A 20,974-nucleotide genomic window follows, 5' to 3' on the forward strand; every position below is an offset into this window, starting at 1 on the left:
ACAAAGATATACCGCTCTTTTGAAAACGTACTGAAGGCTACGGTGTAAGCTATCGAAGAATCTTGGTTGTTATGAACACTTGGATGCCATTATTAAAAACGATCTAAACAACAACAGGAACTTTGTTTCAAGATATAAGGAATAGGGAATTTCATCGCCAGGGGCGACACTCAACACCATTGGATAAATGAGGTTGGATAGCCATGTTAAACATATGTGTACTAACGCTACTCGAAGACTTCGGATGTAGATGATCACTTCCCACGCCGATACCGGAAAATGACACGGGTTCGAATCCTGTCACCGGCTGTGCTGTCTGAGGTTTTCCCTGGGTTTTCCGAAGACTTTCCAGACGAATGTCGGCACAGTTCCCCCTGAAGTCGGCCCAGGACGCATACTTACCCTCCTGTCCCCCCACTCCTTCCTGCTGTCCTCTCTCCATCTGTATGCCGCTAATAGCCACAGTTGCTTCGCGGCGCTAGCACACACACACACACACGCAACGAAATAAATTAACTACATATAAATTTTTAGATATGGCTTGAAATACAGGGTGTTTGCTCTGACGTGTCCAGAAATTTTATTTAAAGCGAGCGATAAAAGAGAAACGAGCGCTACTTTGGAGCTGCTTGACAAAGAAACATGTGCTACTAGTGAAGCAGTATACCTGTTTCTTACTCAAGTAGCAGAAAAGTACCACTTGCTTTTCTTTTATCGCTCGCTTTAAATATAATTTATTGACAAATTAGAGCGAACACCCTGTATATACACCTATCAGCAGAGATCCATAAAATAGCGCGCTGTACGAAAATAGAAAAAAAAAAGAACCGTGCAAAATGTACTGTGCAATGTTTATATATTCCAGGTGCACAAGATACAATAAAATGTTTTATATTAAGGGAGTGACTTTTTCGCGTGAAATGCCCTTTTCACATTCGGGGGGTAAAAATCTGGCGCTGTTTTGAAATCTGTAATTCGGGGGGAAATCGGGCGATAATTGTGCCTTCGGGTGTTAGGTGTTTTCTTTTCCTCCTCTTGTCTATTAAGTCCTTTCCTAATCTCTCTCTCTCTCTCTCTCTCTCTCTTTTTTTTTTTTTTTTTTGGCGGGATCGTGACCTTCCATCGGTAATCCCCGAAGGCACAGACAGTGTTGACACTCACGGGTATATTGCTGGGAACGTATGTGACCCATTCTTACATGTAGATGGGTAGAAATCCAGCGAACCGGTAGAGATGTAGGAAGGGAGTTGCCTCAGGACAGAAGCCGCCGATATTTCGAACAGAGACTGTTCTTCTTCTGGGCCCAGAAGAAGAACAGCCCCTGTTCGAAATATCGGCGGCTTCCGCCCTGAGGCAACTCCCATTCTTACATGTGTTACACGTAGCGACCTTTGTTCGTCTTCAGTGGAAACGTCACTTGAGGATTTTTTAGCGACTGGGATTCGGGGAGAAATTGGGATTTAACCCGAATTGGTCGGAGGTCAGTTCGGGGGGGGGGAATAACCGGGCGGAATCGGGTTCAACCCGAAAAAGTCACTCTCTAAATATTCCACCCGGAGGGTTATGATACGCATATGTCCTTATCCTACATGCATGTATTGGTGAGTATGTATGTGTGTACAAAGTCCATAGATATTGTTGAGCAACAGAGCAGCGAGGTGCATAGGTGAACGATGAAGCCAGGAATGCGTTTATTCGGGCACGGGCATCACGCCTATGCCTTCGCCGTCGTTACAATTACTCCCTCTCCCAAGGCTTGACCTCCTACTCAAGTGAGCTTACGTATGAAATACGTTGATGTAATCTTGAAAGTGAAGATGGGATTGAAGATGATGTTCACTACTCCGCCGCACTAGGGTGCACACTTAACTTTCTTACACCCTTCTGAGTGTAAGGTGGGTGTACTATAAATCACGTCCCTTTGAGTGTAAAGGTTTGTAGGTGTAATGAAGTACACCTACCTCTCATCGTGTATTTCACAACACCATCAAACCTTTGCATTTAGAAGGGTGTGAGTTATGGTCCACGCACATTACCAGTGAAAGGGTGTGACATCTACATAGGGGGTGTGCGGCTTGTTGGCCTGCACTGGTAATTGGACGATACCCTAACTGATTCAATTTTTGGTGTCATTCCCAGCTTTCGTGGACAGCGACGCCTTGCGCCCTCTCGCGACCATTGAGTGAAACTTGCAGCCAAGACAATAGAAAAGTGCTGTAGCAGCTGTTCTATCCAAGGTATCGTAATATTCCCGAGGATACACGTTCAGACATGTATTCTAAGCTTATACAAACGAAAAATATGGCTATACATGAAATACATTTGGTTCCTCAGACGTCCCGCAATTCGGACCGTGAATACATGGGAGGTATGGGGATTTTCACGCAGGAAACGATTTCATCGCTGAATATCTCTGGTAATGTATGATGCACCGTAATATTCCCGTGGACGTGCGTTGTAGGGTGCCTCTAGATTCAACATTTAGAAGAAGTTTCAGAGTCACTCAATCGTCGGCGGTTCCCTTGCACGGCAAACTTGGCCCAAATGCCAAAATTCGGAAATAGTGAAAGTGGCTTCTCCGCGTTGTAGCGGTGTATAGTAGGGAAGTAACCTTTACGCGTCAGTTGAACTTTTCTCTGCTTATTTAGATTTAGTAACTGCTCTTGACCTCATTTCTTGAGTTAGATATAATTTTGAGAGCATGGTTGGAACATTATGCGCCCGCGGGTGGAACACGAATTTTGAAGCGTTATCTCATGTCATATTAATTATTAAGATGTCGCTGTTCGATGAATTGGTTTGTGTTAACGTATTTGAGGAAATTTTAGGACTATACTTTTTGTTTATCACCAATTGCCGTTCGGTTTTAAAGGGACCGAAAAGTGAAAAATAACCCCCATATTTTTGCCCACTGTCGTGCACAACATCGTTGTTTGATAAGACACAGAAAGCATTACTTCTCAATTCGGCATATTTTTTACGTATAAATATTTTGAAGATTGCCGGAACGTGGACGGTGCTGCCAGCGAACGGCGAACTTGGGTTTCGGGTCCAGGGCTCCCAGGGATTGGTCAACCCTTACCACGTGACAGTTAATTTTGTAGAGAACAAAGTTGACGCACATTATCTTACAGCTAAACGACATTTTAAAAATGACGCTCACTTCCATAGCTTTTACGTTAATAAAGCATTCAGCTACTTATTCGCCACTACGAGCTACGATCCGCCGCGCCATCTGCAAGGTCATCTGTGTTATCGCGTTTATTGTTTACGTCGTGGGTGGTCATGCTGGTCGCGCGTAGCAGAAAGTGTAAGGGTAACATCTCATTACGGCCCGAGTCTCATTACGGCCGAAGTCTCATTACGGCCGAAAGTCTCATTACGGCCGAAAATCCTTTAATCCCCAAGTGTCTCGTTACGGCCAAAGTCTCAATACGGCCGAAGGTAGTATCATTACGGCCGAAGATGTCTCATAACGGCCAAAAAGAAAAAAGAAGCATCCACCATAGTAGCTCTGTATATACTGTGTTTTATGCTTCCCAAAATGTGTCCGAGGCGGTGTGCCCCCACGGCTTGTGTCACACACAATGGTTCATGCACACAATATTGCGACAGTGTTTCATGCATCCCTCGTGAAAAATGTTTTTATTGTCATATGTGTCACACGATATTTGTATGTGTTACGCCATTTTCTCTCAGTATTCAAGCAACATCCTACTCGTTGGTTCTGTGAGCAAACTGTGTGTGTGTGTGTTCTGAAAAGTACTCCACAAGGGAGCCCACTGGGAGCTCCAGGAGTCACATGACCTATGACCATGATCTTCTCCCCCACTAGCTGCCTTCTACAATTTACGTCCACCTGAAATTTACAAAAAAGTACATAAGCCACTGAACAAAATGACATATGCTCTTGTTTGATGATGACTATAAGACATATGCTGTCAAGCAGACTTTTTTTTTCATATATTCGAAACATATTCAAGAATTATGAACAACAATGACAATTACGTCATAATAATGCAGCTGCATAGCCAGGAAACTATTTCAGGAGGTGTTTTATGAGGCTTGACATGGGGTGGAGGAGTCCCCCTCGTCAGTGCTTTATCCAGACTCCCCCTAACTTTTTTGCCTGTGCACCCACTACAGGGGGTGCCCTTGCGATTTCAGCTTCAGACACGTCTGTAATGATATGTTAAGCTGTAATGACGTAACTATTCCAACAATTTTTTCCAACACCCTTCTCGTGCTTGGGATTCTGGATAAACCACTACCCCTTGTTCATTTTCGTGGGGCCCTACATTAGAGCTTATGCCACTGCACTGATGTCACCATGTTAAAAGTGTGTGTCACTCTGGGCATTCGGAATTCCTCTAAGCTACAATATGTAAATTCAGAATATCCGAAGGGTAAACATCAGATGTTACCTGCAGGCTTCATGCTGAAACGCGTGTACGCAAAACACTTCCGCTGTGGTGGGCGACGCCGTTAGTGTAATCATACACGCAAGACAATTGCGGGCACATGGAGTAGTGGCAGCAACCTGAAAACGATACATTTTCTTGTTACATATGAGTAATCAAAAATATACATTGCCACATGTTTCGTTTTGTCGTTTGTAGGAAGCGCTAGTAAGGGAACAGCACTTGATTGGTCACATGCAAGCCACAATGCGAGAGGTGCCGATATTTCGATTACGCGATCAAAAATTAAAAGTCTAGAACCATGCACACTTCCCCTTGCAAGTACTTCCCCAGCATCGTGAGACATGACACCCATGACATGACACCATGTATTCACGTATAGTGTAATGATATGCAGGAATGAAAAAGATGCCAACATACCTGTAATCCAGTGTCCCATAAGTTTGATTCGATTTTTTGGCAGCTACCATGAAGAGCAAATGCACGATTCACAATATTCACAAGTTTCGTTTCGCCATTTTCATTGTTGATTTCGCAAGCGTCGAGCAATCCCACGTGACCTCCTTTGGATCAGTGAAAAGTGAAAATTACTCGCGTCATGAACATATATGTTCATCTCAGCGCAAATCACGTTTTGCATGCTATAGAAGGAGGGGGGATCAATACTCTTCCTTTCGTGTTTTGATATCTTGTTGTTTTGCTACTCTCACTTCGGAGTTCGGATGGTGTCTAGCAACGTTGGGTACCTCGTTTCTTGTGTGTGTGAGCGAGTGCTGGCGAGTGGTTGCTGTTTACGATGTGTTCATATATCATTTTGTAGTGCTGTAATGTGCAAATTAGCGGACTTTATAGCGGCTCTCTATTTTCCGTCGTTGTCTTTCGAGCAGCGCCTGTTGTTCCGGTAAAAATCGAGTTGAATGAATCGCCACAGCCCCAACGTATATCGCGCAGTGTTGACCAAGACCAAGTCAAGCAGGAATTCTGGTGAGTAATGCTTTCGTAGATTGCCTGTCTTAGTAGTGTGCTGTCCACACATAGTTGGATTCTCATAAGAGTAATTTAAATTAATCAAAACAGCTGAAGTGCCTGTAATAGATGTAACTCGGTATCCGTTCGTAGGTTTGCGCCGTTTCTAGTTGGTTGCGCGTTTAGGAACAACAAATTTATTCGAAGACGATAAGATACCGATAATGCATCACCGTACAGCAGCATTTACTCGTATCATTGTGAGCCATATTTCATTTGTTAAAATTTGTCGTCGTATTTCTTCAAAAATAAAAGCGCAAGTCGGCGTACTTGAATTGATCTCCAAGAACTGCTTACGTCGAACGTCTGCAAATGTTGTACTTATGTGCCTTCGCGCACCATAGTAGGCACAAAGCATATCTGATTAGAATAAATAATGGAAGTCATTCAAATACACTGTTATTTATAGCTGGTTTTCCATTCCAGGCATGGTATGTGGCTGCACGAAGGATTCCGAAAAAGAAAAACAACAACATGGCTAATAGGATGTTGCTGCCCAGGGAGTCCTGGCGAAGAGGTGAGCTGTTAAGATCATCATAAGGTTCTGTTGTGAAGTGAGAAATTTTGTAGTAGTGCACGAATGTTAATTCGTGCACTACTTTTATAAAAAAGAAACCAGAAATGGAAAGTTATGCATGCATCATTTCATGAATTGTAATGTATTACTATTTGATATTCACATGTTTCCATTAAGGGAATGAACTACTGAACCTATATTCATATCATGGTCATGCTCTGTGTTTACCTGGAAGTCACATTTTTAAGGCTTGTCATTCTTTTGTCTAAATGAATATTTATGTTAACCTTGTATGAAATAGCAGACACGTATCAACACGTGTGCAGCTTGTGCACATTAAAACGAGCCATGTAGAGACAAATGCTTGTTGTTGTTTTTTTTTAATATTCTAGCCTATTCATGGTTGCTCATCGCTTCTTGCAGGTTTACTCATTCCAGAAGCAAGAATTGTATCATTGTAAGGCGAATGGAAATAAACTGACATCGACTGAGATAGGTGCTCTGTCATGGCCAATGACTGTAGGATGGCTCCAAAAGCGTCACAACAAAGCCAATATTCATCTAGCTCTCTACAAGTAGCTAACTCCACATAGTAGCCTGCTTCACAGCCTACACTACCTTGTGGGAGTACACATTACACAATATGTTGCATTGTGCTGTGGTATGATAACATACCGTTTGTCTCGCAATATGTGTATACAGGGTGTCCCAGAAAACGTGTCATTGAATTATAATAAAAAAACTACACCACCTAGAGTCATGCAGTCAACGGCATTTGTTCTTACTGGGGTTTTACCACCTCCTCATGTGAATGTCGTGTAACGTAAGTTTAATTATGTAAATTTTTGCGAGCTTAAGTCGAAAATTTGCCTAGTAAAGGTCACTTTTTTATCCCACCAATGTGAAGAGCGTGTCTAATTTATTCAAATTAATGATAATTGACAGGGATATTCAGGAGCTATCCCATCGGAAAAAATAGCCGAACATCATGCTCTACGGAAGTCGCACAGAATAGCGCACGATGAATTTTTCAGCGCAATCTTTGTCAGTCCGACGAAAGGAGGTTGGAAACCCAGCCCACCCCGGCATCGCAGAAAGAGATAACGCAGTCATGGCTTATCACGTCCGACTTTCGCTGGGATAATGCTTTCCCTCTCCCAATTTTAGGAACTGTTACTTTTTCTACTATCACTCTGTGGGCTGGCTTCGGAACCTCCTTTCGTCGGACTGCGAGCGATTGCGCTCAAAAAGACATCGCGCGTTATGGTCCGGTGCTCCGAAAAGCATGATATTCGGCTATTTTTTCCGATGGGATAGCTCGTGAATATCGCTGTCAATTATCATGAATTTGAGTGAATTCAGCACGCTCCTCATATTGGTGGGGTAAAAAAGTGACCTTCCCTTGGCAAATTTCTGAGTTCAGTTCGCAAATATTTGCATAATTAAACTTGGGGTACATGACATTAACTTTACAAGGTGGCAAAAACCTAATGAGAACAAATGCCGTTGACCGCACTATTCTAGGTGGCGTAGTTTTTTTATTATAATTCAATGACACGTTTTCTGGGACACCCTGTATAAATATGATAAGGGCCCTAAGGGCACAGTGCATGGCTTATACCCTGCTGAATATATATCCATACCTGGCTGCGACATTGCATATCAATGCAGGTTACAATACACATTTTGACATTTGGCCGTTATGAGACATCTTCGGCCGTAATGAGACTGCCTTCGGCCGTATTGAGACTTTGGCCGTATTGAGACTTTGGCCGTAATGAGACACTTGAGGATTAAAGGATTATCGGCCGTATTGAGACTTTCGGCCGTATAGAGACATCGGCCGTAATGAGACTTCGGCCGTAATGAGATACAATCAGTGTAAGTGGATGACATGTTCGTGGCTGTTGTCAATTGTTCGAGAGACCTACATATGTCTGGTGTCGTTTTGCTGTTGAGGGATGCAAAAATCATGTTCGTTCACCATCGGCGGCGGGCGTTTTCTACCACAAGATTCAACAGGAGAGTGCGCGAAAACGAATGTGGTTCGAAACACTCGGTTATTAATGTAGCAGTCATGTCGTGTGTGCTGAGCTCATTTTGCTGCCGATGACTACGAATATGCCGTAGAAGGCGAATTGCGAAGACGTAACGAAGCACACTGATGCTCAGTACCCAGTGATTTTGGTTCACCGAGATGACGGGTTCAACACAACGTCTTAGGTACGTACAGGCGTCACACATGTATAAATTATACGATGACGTATTCCATTTATGTTATCCTACTTGTCCCGTACTCAACATTATCAACATCAACAAATTTAATTTTAGGGGCCTTCCAGTGTTGAAGTGGCGCAAGACTGCTTCGTGTGTGTGTGATCCAGGCACTCAAGTTGACATGACAGAAATAGCTGAAAGCAGGTATGCAAAGTCCGCAGATGGAAGCACTAGATTTGTTACGTGTTGCAGACTTTGTGACATTTTTTGGAGTCTTTGGACAGGTGCAGAACATTAGTATGACGTGAACAATAGGAGAAGAAACCGATGAGTACTATTATAGCTTGTTCGAAGGGTACAAGAATACTTCCTGTTGAGGTGTAGTTATGACTAAGGAACGCTAATTAATTTTCTAGAGATGCATCCTCTACACTTGAATGCCCAATGAAACAGCGAACGTTCATTGTCTTTGAAGCCCCACTACTGGAATTGTTCAATGTGTGTAAGAGCTGTAGTGAGCCATGCAAGGTTACCACATCATATTGGTTCTAAATTTGCAGAGTTCCGATATCTCGGACGCAACTGTCATTTCTCTTTATTACTCTTCCGATCCTACCTTATCAGAGATTAGTGTGGTTCACCATACGCTGCATGGGCACTGCCTTTCCCTACTCATGCTTTCGGTTTCTTGTTCTGTTGAATAAATCTTTTAGTTTGCAGCCATCACGCTGTCTACTGTGACCCTCTTGTCTACTGTGTCTACTGTAGCCCCTCATCTATATTTATGTGCTATAACGGTATAGCACATCAACATGCCAACAACCTACCAACAGCTACCAAACAACCTTGCCTAGTCCTACTTTTGGAAGGAAACTACACGATGTGGTAACATCCACATATATAAAGTTTTAGTCGACTGAGATTTGCTGTTTTTGTGCAACCTTCATTGTACATTTCTTTGTCTCACTTAGCATGCCTGAAGAAATGTTCTCATCTTCATCAAGATGACAGGTCATTGTTTGATCTACAGCATTATTGTTCCTGTAATCTTTTCACCAACAGAGAACACAAAAGTGAACAAATCGTAAAGTATAACTAGCTTGTTAAATTCAAAAGCAAAAGGCAAAACTGTTTATACGTCTCTTGTTTATTTTGTTGCAGGTTTTACAACTCTATCAAGTATGTCAAAACATCAGAGGGCAGGAAGTCCTACTCTGTTTCCTAAATCCCTGGACGATAAAAAAGAAAGATATAGTTTGAGTTGTGACAAAACGTTGCTTCTGCTCTTATATTATATTTCAATCAAATGTTACGATGCATTTGTAGTGTACACTGAAGCCAGTTTCAATTGCAGGGCTGTCAAAAGTACTTTACAAAAGTGCATCTCAATTACAGTGACAGAGAACTTATGCAATAAATTATTTAGCCATTTTGGAGTACTATGCACACCAATGGTGCATGGTTAACTTTGAACCCAGATAAAGGGTTAATAATAATTGAAGTCAGCCCTCAAGTCCTTCTTTACAGATGTTAGTTGGTGACGTGATAATGGATCAGTTACAAGTACTCCGTTTAGCAAAACAGAGTTAATTAAGTGTTAAATCCCAATCTTGGTTCAAATATTAATTGACATTTGGAAACGTGGTCACTAAGAAGTATACTAAAAGGTTATGAACACAGTTCAGCTGAATGACGCTTATGAAAATTATCTTACTTACTCCTCACATATACAACTGAGACATGAGTATAACCTACAAATACATCTATGCCCACAGGTTACTTAACCCTCCACGAACAAACTAGAAATTATAATATGCTGTGACAGCAAAGAAAAAGCAATGAGAAAAACTTGCAGCAAGCACGAAATGAAAATATGCTGACATCAACATTTCTACAAGTCTGCGCACTGATGGGAAAGCATCCCTAATTGCATGCATGACGCAGATCGAGATCCAGTGGAGTACTTTCTATTGTATTTTCTCGGAGCACCCCATATCCTTCTTGTGAATGGAAGACAGGTGGTATAACGGAATTTCCTGCAGAAATAAGGGTTTTCCGTCCAGTTTTCCGTTCAAGTAGCGCATAAAGACCATGCTCTTCAGTTTCTCGGATGTATGTAAAAGACACTTGCAGTACTTCGGTGTCAAGGCACAGTATTTCGAAATATTCGTTAGTTCTGATGCAATTGTCTGTCTGCCTTCCACACGCATTCTCTACCTCTCGGCAGAAAAAACCGCAATATCCGTCGGTTTGCATTTCACACATGAACACCTGCACGACGAAAAAACAGCGCTTGTTTCGGCTTACACAAGTGTTTCTCCCTGATACATGAAAATTTCACAAAGCAGTGCATGTTCACGGCACGGTGAGCTACTGCTGAGGACGAATGTGACTCCGATTAATCTCTGGACGAGGAATCTTCTGCTGCGAAGAACACACTTTCCACCACGCTAACGCACGAACAACAGTTCTGTGTGAGCGACAGTTCTCTAATGCGGAATTCCAGCGCACTCATGTTCAAGAGGCTCGACATTCTCGACGTAGAAAGTGGTCACAAATGTCCACTGCCATTTTCGTTTTCGCCGGATTAGCGCCCGGAAGTGCGCGTAATACATGCGTCCTCGACAGATGGCGCGGGGTCATGCAATTGTTGACAGACTGCTCGGTTTTCTACTAGGTCCCTGGACATGCAATTATGGAAAATTCGATTTCAGAAAAACTACAGCGATTTCAGCGGAGTTCTTTGATATTTGAACTTTTGAAGGTTCAAGCTTTTCGCTGAACATAAAGTATCGATAGGTTTATATGCACTTTTCGGTCCCTTTAAGAACATCTGACAACACAACAGTGCATGTTTACGTAATTATATTGCACACACTGATAATAACTTCCCAAAGCGTTCCCAGAAGTGCGGGACACAGCTTCTTAAGGTTGGCTTGACCGGCGTACTCGCTGCCCTCCACTGAAGCCCTCCATTGAAGCAATGCATCCTATCTGGTTTTGTTAGAATATCTGTTGACCCTGCGCTTTAGAAAGAAAAGCCCACACATGGGTGTTGTTGTGAGAGGCCCTTCGATGGCGTACAAGTGGAATGGAAGCGCAAGAACGTCACAGGTTTTGTTCCTGGAGGACTTATCTTCGCCGTGTTGGCTTCGTGGCAGAATGCATTGGTGTGCTATTTTTCTCGTACTTGACCAAAACAATGGGTTCTGCAGAAAATGCCCATGTCAGACATGAAAGCTGAAGTTGTCTCTTACGCTTTGCAACTTTGTGCGCAACTGTGGGCCGCTCCAATGTTGTTCCCACGACAAAATGAGTGTTGACACGCTCAGTGTGGCCTGCGAAGCGTCTGTATGCTCATTCCTGAAGGTGACAGCTACGGGCTGTGTTGGCCCACTGATGACGATTTTGTTTATAGCTTTCGAGGGCCGTGGTTCGATCCGCGGCCTGCTTAGTGTTTATTATTATTATTATATTCATGTATTTTCTATTTTTTTAGAGGGTGTTATGAGAGTAACGGCAGGGCGAGCGCGTCAGAGTTGTGTTTACTGGCTCTATGTCATACTGCATGCTGTTCGTTTTGACTTACTTCACCGTTACAGGAATCTCCGTTTTGCACAGTGTCGCGCGTTTTTGTTATAATGTAGATGATTGTCAATCCTCTAACATGAATTTCGAACTTGTGGCTTAAACGTCCTTTGTTCTCTGTGAAGAAGCACCTCATCAAAGTTTCATTCGAGATCGATGTGACGACGGAACCAATTATGCGAGTCAACTTTGACGCGCTCTAATAGACCTGTCTCGAAATACTGCCACCTAGCGGCTGGGGGCAGCTGCGGCCGCCATGTTGCGGGAGACGGAGCGCACCAGACACACGCACGCGCCTACGGGCGGCAGTTTTTTTTTTTTTTTCTTTCTTTCTTTTTCGTCATGTCTGTGGAAATGTTCCTCGTGGCTGGATGGGTGACCGATCTATCTAAGTTGCCAAGACTTTCGGAAGAAAGCATGGCGTGGTTTGGCTTGTCACAGCGAAATGTCACAAGTTACAACTTTTACATTGAGCAGTTTGTGCACAAGGGGAGTGAAGATAGTATTTGGCTCGCAGCCTGCGTGTTCACATTTCGGAGAATTCAGATTTTGACGGGAGCATATTTGGGACGCTTTACACTATGAACAGTGAGTTAATTCGTTCGTTCGTTCGTTTTTCCTTACAAACAAACAAACAAACATTATTATATACAGGCAAGGTATGTACTTCATCTAGGCATCGTGCTAAACAAAGGTAAGAAAAAGGATGAAAAAGGAAATGACCCCTATATGTCGCTGATCTGTTTGGCTCAGATGCACTGTTCGTGATGGTGTGTGTGCCTTTGATCTGCTGTGGCATAGTTGCTTCACAGAAGCTCATCTTTACTACAGGGCGGCAACTACTTTTTTGTAGTTTAAGTACTAGTGTAACTACATCATAGCACCAATAGTTAAAACAACTTTGTCACTACTGCCGACGTTATTTAACTACATTTTTAACTACCTCGGCGTCTTGTGCGCGTTGCTATACAGGGTGTCCGCTGTCCAGCCTAAAGTACACCGACAGTTTAAACAGGACGATGCGCTCTACTTGAAGCAGAACTGCTGGAGTATTCGATGCTCTGTGTTTTAATCGTTTTTTTTTTCGCTTAATTATTCAGGCATTTATATTGCGTCATATGATTACTTTTTTTTTACATATGATTACGTTGATTATGTTTTACGTATGATTACGTTTTCAAGCTTTTTTAGTGACGGCCCGAGGTGTAAATTAGAAATCTGTAGAGCGTGCCGACAAACAGCAAGTGCAACCCTTCCTGCGAGTACGGCTCACGTAGACATTTGCTCCAGATAAAAGAGCCTCCACCTTTTCTCCAGTTAACCGTGCTGTCGGTTTCTTACACCGGCATGTGACGCGCACAGCAGAAAATTTTATCTTGCCCATCCTAAACAATCTTGAGGAGAGTTCCGAAGTAGGTTGGGGAAGAAGTAATAAAATGCGATGTAGTTGTAGCCCGGAGTAACCTAACTGCTGTAGTTAGCTACAGAAAAATGTAGTTTAACTACTAGTTATAATTACATTCCCAGAGATAGCTTCTAACAACTTTTTAACTACTATGCAGTAGTTTCACTAGTTTAACTACATGTAGTTAACTACTTGCCCATCACTGTCCACAACCCTGAACCCCCAACACTGGGGTTTTTACCTTTTTTATGGTGTTCTACCAACCCGCCCAAGCTTTATCGCTGATTCACTAAACAGAAATCACGAGAACAACAACCAAACTCGGGCAAATGGCAATTTCTGGGAAACGTGGGTCGATTTTGTTGTGTAGCCTAAGCTGACACATTTTGATTTTCAAATACTGTTGCCTATATTTTCTGATTGTGAAGTACAAAACAAATAAACACTTGAAAAGAAAGTTTCAAATGTGTACTTTTTTACATCATTTACAGATTTCAACGAAGAGAAAAGGAAAGATAAATTCACAACAGCTCATAGGCTGATTTAGTCTGCAGTCTGCTGCTGCGTCGGATTCTCCCGCAACATGGCCGGCGCAGCTCAGTTCGACGAAAGCGAATGACTTTTTTTTCCGCCAAAGTCGTTGAATATATCTATTCCCGACGGAATCTACTCAATGGTGGTGGTGTATCAGTAAATAGCGGAGCTGTTAATTAACTTTCGTAGTTAATATTTGTAATTAATGAAAATACGTTGACTGCGTGATTGCAAAGATGTAGAGTACAACTCTGGAGGGTCTACCCCACAAGGACCGACACGATAGCGCCTTTTTGTGCTCTATTAAAAATATGTGAAAATACAAAATAATTGAGCATTGTGCGGGTTTTGCGGCCAATTTCTCCTCTCCCTGTCTCGGTGTCACCCCTTCTCAACTGACATCAGGTTGTTCCTGAAATCATGGAACAGCCCGCTTTGTCCCCAGAAGTAAGCGTGAAGGGAATTAGTGATGTCAATTCTCAGTCTACGTTATCATAAAACATGCCGTCTTTGATCTTCTTTCAGTCATTATCTCCTTTGGTCTGCTCAGCACCTTCCAAGGCAGTTCGCGATTTGATGTGACAACTGTCACGCAATAAAACTACCAATGTACCACGGAGATAACAAAAATAAAACCACCGATTCTGCTGCTCGATAAGTGTGTACCTTCTGCCAGAAAAGAAAAACGACGATATCGACCAGGACGCTAGGAAGCGGGGGTGCCCCATGTTTTGTCATGTCAGTGTTGTCAAAGGTTGACAGTGAGAGAACGACAGGAAAAAGCGGTCGCCGAACTCGTCCATCGCTCGACGATAGGGCATTTTCTCATATTCTTTAAAGGCACAGAAAAGTACTACTGTTTCGATTCTTGCTGACTAGACTTCTCAGGGTGTTGTGCTCTACAAATCTAGAATTGCGCGTTCAACTTGTTTTCAGGAATTGTGAAGATTCATTATTAAATTTTTATTCGTTTTTTACCCTTTCTTTTTTTGACCCTTGTGATTGTTTTTGGGTACCCGAACAAAAATAAAGTTATTATTATTATTTACACGACGAAAAAAGTAACGGCTGCTGAGTGTGCGTTGCAAAGCGGTTGCGTCTTGGTCTCTCACGATGACAACATTCTGGGCTGGTGGTTCAGTGATGCAGATGTCGATTCTAGCTTTCATGTTCCCTGGTTCGATCTGAGGGTCATGCCTTTCTTCTTTTTTATGAAGAGAGTTTTAAGATTAAGATTACGGCAAGGCAAGATCATCACAAGTTTTATCCTGGATCGCTTATTATTAGGCACTATGACATAACATGACTACTACGTGAAAGGTAGACCACTTTTTAGTGCATCCGAACCTACTACAGTCGACCCGCGTTTATCCGGACGGCCTCGTTTCCTGTGAAAGTGTCCGGATTCCGGGGGAACCGGATAGAGTGATCCTAAAAGGACATTCACCATGACACATCTTCATTGACCATTACACAGAAAACTATCCATTGTCATCTGTTTCATTCTAATACACGTATCCAGTTCTTGCAAACCTTTGCTAACGGCATTAACTTGCGAAATATTGTTTTGTTGCTCGGAAAATACTAGCGCTGTTCTCAGTGTCGCCCGCGGATTTTCTACCGTCACAGCTGGTGCCTTCCCCCCCCCCCCCCCCCCATCCCCACTTTCATCATCAGATTCTTCTTGAACACGTTCGGAAGCGACGACACTGACGATGTCGTCATCCGTGATTGCAGCGCAGGGGTCCTCGTTGCGGACCTTCTCAGTCTGAAATGACCAGACTGCTCAGTGGATTACTTGTTTGTAACGTGCAAAGTCGGAAAAGGAGAAAATTCTTCATAGCAACACCCTCTATGTGTCAGTAAAAACGAGGCCACGACCGGGGTCCTCGACCTCCCTCCACTAAGTGTGGGCCAAGTGTCCTTCCTGGACAATGACCGGATAACTGAAGCCGATTGTTGGGTATTAGTCACTTCTGTTCCCTGGAATTCTACTCCGAGGCCGGAAGCTGAAGTCCGGATAAACGAGGGCGAAATACATGGGGAGAAATCTGTCCCCATGCGTTTTTGTCAAGATAGCGCAGGATCCGCGTAAACGAAGTCCGGATAAACGCGGGTCGACTGTACATCGTTATATGAAGTCCCCTCGCGAAGAAACTATGAGTTGAGCTTTCATGTCATCTACACTTCACCCACCTTCGTTATCGTATATTCGGTTTTGCTCCATCTTTGTGCTATATTTTTGTTTTAGGAATAGCAAGCCGACCTTCGGTCATGCTGACCTTTCCGAAATAAACGTATATTCACCCCCACCCCTCTGCGGAATGCCAAAGTGTTAACATTTCACAACAACAGCAGACAGAGCACCTTTAACCGCCATCGTTACAACAGCAAGGTCTAAATTCTTGTTTCTCTTTTTAAATTGTACTTGTTCACCCTTAACAATGTGCTCTCGTGCGCACTCACAAGGTTTCCCATGCATTTTAATCAAACTGTCATGTCAAGGTATACGAGTTGGGAAAACACTAACTATTTTCTTCACACTCTGCGATAGGAAATTTCACAACTCCTATGATTGTAGGCTATCTACGTGATGTCAGAAGCTTTTTCTTTTAAAAAAATTCATTGAGAAAGCGAATTTATGACCATTTTTGTTGTTTTACCAGGGTGCCACGTCAAACACGATTTCTGAGAAACAAATTGTCGGAACCATACGAAACCTTTATTTAATTGTTTCTTCACCCACCCACTGTGCGGTGAACTAGGGAAATTGCTAAAACTAAAGCAGTTCTTTTTTAAATGAATTTTCAATTCGAATTGATAGAAAAATTGCAATTTTGACTGGTGTCTTGTGAAATTGATATAAGTTTGCTTCACAAATATTACCGACAGCACAATATCATTAGTCCACTGCGTGCTACACTCATGTGGTAACACACCTGCAAAATATAGGCAGCATGTATTTAATACTTTTCGAGTAATCATGTTTGTTGCGTGCATGGTGATGCCAAATCTTAGAAATGCGAAAAATGCTTTTGAATTGCTTTTATTGAACTGCTTTTATTCCTAATGTGCTTGTAGAATACTGACAATAGACAGTCAGAATTCGCCACTCTTGTAGGTCAACCCTTCTTCAGTTTCATTTTTGCAATTTTTCTTCTTTCTCTGGGCCCGGCGAATTTTCCTTTGACGCTTTGCAGCAGGTGTTGACAGCCTTCTCGCCTCTGTGACTCGCTCGTTGTCTAGCTTGGTGTAACCCTGCACCGTGTAATAACCTGGGTCTATATCTAGTCCCCTAAACACACACAGAAGGCCGGTGAAACCTTCGTTGAACTGCATCACAGCATCATATGCCCCATTCATGAATGTGTTTAGCCCCACGAAGTTGCTCTTTGGAAGCCGCTGCCACAATACAGCGTTGAAACTTTCATTGGCATTTTGGGTTTTGCCATGCAGACATTTTCTTAGAAGTTGTTCTTCATAGAGCTCCATATATACTGGCTTCACCTTATTTATCACTGCATCTGGCGGTCCTGCTTTTGGTTTGTACATTTCAAGACACCCATCTGCCTTGCACTTCTGATAGCTGCACCAGCTGTCCTTGCCCTGTGGGCACTGTCCATGAAGTGGTTTGTCTCTTCTTGAGACACAGTGGAAAAATGCGGCAATTACTGCCTGCCGCATCCCATTCAAATCTCCAACATTACTCCTTATCGCTATGCCATAATAGTTTTGGAGACGATCAATGAACGTATCAGTCAGTTTGCCCCAGTCCTTTCACAGCTTTCTTCAATTTGCGGAGTCTGCATCCAACTCTCTTCTGCACATGCCCAATGCACTCCAACTTTCTTACCTCCTTCCCTTCGTATACATCTTTCACCCGAAGAAAGCTTTTCGAATCGCCGTCACCATAGTAGTCCATCTAGCGTATACCGTGCCTGCTGGGAGCTCTTTCAAAAATTCGGTATACTCCTACAGGCTCCATGTTTGGAGCAGAACCTTTATAGTTTGATGAGCACTGATGAGGTCCTAGTTCAAGGCGCTCTTCGGTGTCCTCTGGAAGCCCTTCTTGCGGCATGTATTACAGAAGGACGTCATAAATTCCAAGTCAAGTACCTTTCCTGTTTCAATTGACAGTGCTGTAACACACCCATTTAGTGATGAATATCCTCGTTTTTGCCAGGTTCCATCGACTGAAACTCCACATTCAACAAAGCCGTCATTATCTGGCTGCTTTGACAGCTTCACTTCTTCAGCAGCCCTCCTCATAGAGGCTTGTGCTCCCTCTGAAAGCGCTTTTTGCAATTTACGCTTATGAAGTCGGTAGCCAGCTTTATTCAGAGGTGGGGGCATATTCATCGTCGCACACAGACGAACGGCAGCACTGCGTCCTTTTCCTATTTGCCTCAGTACGTAAACAAATCGTGTGTTTATTTCGGCAACTCTCCCGAGCTTCTTACTGGTGCCGAATCGCTTCTCAAAGCCACAGTTCGAGCAACTGAGCAACAGCTGTGAACACAGACCGTGCCTCACCATTTCCGAAAGCTCGACATCACAACTCACGCAGTCTGCACACCTCAAGGAATCAAAGATGTCTGCGAGTATTTCCATATTCATAATTCGGTTTCCGGTAATCTTTTCTTCCCCTTTTCTTGATGATGGTTGAAGCGGAACACCAAGCTTGCGCGTGCTTGCTGTCGATGCACAAGCATCATCTTGCAGCAGCAGATCACATCGCCGTGGTTTCTTCGCAGTCGCAAACCTGTTGCCATGAAATTTTCTTTTCTTGGGTCTACCTGAGCTTGGGTCTTCATTGCTATCTCGCAAGAATTCGACTTCTGTATGTGCGGACACACACGATAAGCACGAAAAACAATCACAACGTGGTACCTACGCAGCGAGCACAAAGAGTAAACAAACCGCCATGTTTTCTACTTGTGGCCCCCTAGGTAGGAAAGCGTGTTGCCAGATGAAGCTCCGTTTTATCATAATAACGTGCATGACAAAAAAATGTTGCCGAAATTCTAAAAAATGGTAAGAAAACGGCGACTTCCGGTACCACTTCTTGGGTGGGTGGGTGGATTCGAATAAAAGTTCCAGCAAACGATACATGAATGAATTTTGCTCTGGAATAACGGAAAAGCTCATTTCTTATAATTTTAATGAAAATGAACTTTGTAACTCGTCCCACGGAGAATGCGGATTAAGCATTACAGTGCTTCCGACGGGTGAGAAAACTTGTACTTGAATCCGCGTTTTTCCTTACCGCTTCTCGCATATTATAAAGTGTCTTCATATGGGACTGCGATAACTGTCGTTGCTTGCTAGTTGAAGTCTCTTATTTCAGGTTATCAATAGCAAGCGCATAAAAGCAGTTTTAGCAAATCGTTTGTAAGGTTATCATGCTTGTCGGTGCCAATTTGCAGTTATGTAAGACTCAGAATATTATCCACTGGCAAGCCACGTTCAGGCAAGCCACGTTATGAACGGTTTGCTAAAATTTGCTACCATGTTCACCCCATTCCACAATAAAGCGAATAGGACGCCCACAAAAATTCCAGAAGAATGGCGATTATCTGCGGGAAACATCACGGACGTTTGCGCGACTCTACTCTTGGTGCGGTGAAAGGAAACTTTGATATGACGTCCGTTGCTCCCTACCCTCTTATCTCCACTGTTTGCGATTGCATCTTTCTTCCTTTTTCTCCGTTTCTCGTACTTATTTGAGCAGAGTTTACCCAACACCTCCAAGATAAGGAGAAGGCCCGCGCCCTACGTCACACAGGAAGGCCCGCTGTTACTATTGTAGATGCTGCTATGAAGTAAATGAAAGAGCGAACGAGAAGAAAGCTCGAAGCAGATAGCAAAGTATAGGAAAGGCCTCCATAGGTGACGTAAGCGCGCAGCCCGACGCTATCTAGGAACTGCTGGTTTACCGATCACTTTTTGTGTCGAACGTGACGCTGCTGCCACCTATATAGATGTTCCCAACATAAGCACTCTTCCGCTTGTTTGTTTGTTTATTTTCATTTTTTTAGGGGAGGGCGTTGGTAGCCGAAAAGCCTTCCTGATGGTGTCGGGAAGAGACTGTAACACGCAAAATTTGGAATTAAGCATTGAAAGGTCCTCATAATGAGGCCGAGAGCAAACTGAAGTGTATGATACGCGTGATAACGGAGTAACAAGGTACAAGTAACTAAGTGAAGTGCAGTTACTGAATTCGTCTTAGTAGCCTATGGAGTATTCTTTTTTCATCATAATGTAGGGTAATTTCTGAGGTTTTCCTCCGAGGCTGTCACACATACACCGGCACAGTCCCCTTAGAAGTCGCCCCAGGACGCACATTTCTGATCGTCGACGGCTTCCCCATTTCCCACAGAGAGAACAAAAATGTATATTGACCAGCCTTACGAGTGCCGGTCATCCCGTTCCACACGCTACGAGTAGCAGCCCAGAATTATATGAGCAGCAGTACAGCAAAGAAAGGATTGGCAAAAGTTATCAGAACTGATTATCACGTTTTCATTCTGCGTTAGGCAATTGCTGCTGATAGCAGGCTCCGCGCGCGATATCTGATGTTCCCTTTCTCGTCTGCCCACGCCTCTTTCCATCTTCCTTCTTCTTCACCTCATATACTTTTCCTTCAAGTTGGCTTTCCTACATGTTATTCTGCTATCAGGCAGAACCTGCATCAAAGGAGGTGTCCCTGAATTCTGGTCATGATGCACTCGGCGAGCCTTGATCTTCGTCAGGCCTCTTTATTTCTTGATTAGATTGCGCCCAGCCGGCCATAATAGGCAGTTTTAGCAGACCGTTGGTAAGGTTATCGTATATATCGGAACCAATCACAGTCGCGTGTGACTCAGAGTCTTATCAACTGATTGGCTCCGGTTGATACGGTTCGACGCAAGCCACGTTATCAACGGTTTGTTAAAACTCTCTATTGAGGGAGCTGTGAGGGGCATAATGAGGGGGACAGGCCGTGTCACAGTAGGGGTTTTAGTGGACGACAATCAGCAGCGATTTATCCAGAATAGCAAGCGCGGTAAGGGGAAGTGCAAACAAATTGTGGATATCCATAGATTGATTGATTGATTGCTGCTTGCTTGGGCAACTGCCCCTTTGGCAGTCACGTGAAACTGAAGACCGTACCGTGCCAGAAGCATTTAAAGAGAAATACCATACCACACGTGTCATAATTGACGCTACAGAGGTCAGGTGTGAGGCACCGAGTTCGTTTGTGCTACAGTCAAGGACTTGTTCGAA

General features: G+C 43.4%; 1 long non-coding RNA gene across 1 annotated transcript; it reads right to left on the reverse strand.

The window, feature by feature from the left end:
* Positions 1-3,626: 3,626 nt before the first annotated feature.
* Positions 3,627-4,468, reverse strand: LOC135374479 (uncharacterized). The gene is made up of 2 exons (XR_010416918.1): positions 4,425-4,468; positions 3,627-3,859 (listed from the first exon to the last, which is right to left on the reverse strand). It is a non-coding gene; the product is annotated as an uncharacterized LOC135374479 (long non-coding RNA).
* Between the last annotated feature and the right edge of the window lie 16,506 nt (positions 4,469-20,974).

The sequence above is a fragment of the Ornithodoros turicata genome, chromosome 1, assembly GCF_037126465.1.
Source record: "Ornithodoros turicata isolate Travis chromosome 1, ASM3712646v1, whole genome shotgun sequence".
NCBI classification, from domain to species: Eukaryota; Metazoa; Arthropoda; class Arachnida; order Ixodida; family Argasidae; genus Ornithodoros; species Ornithodoros turicata.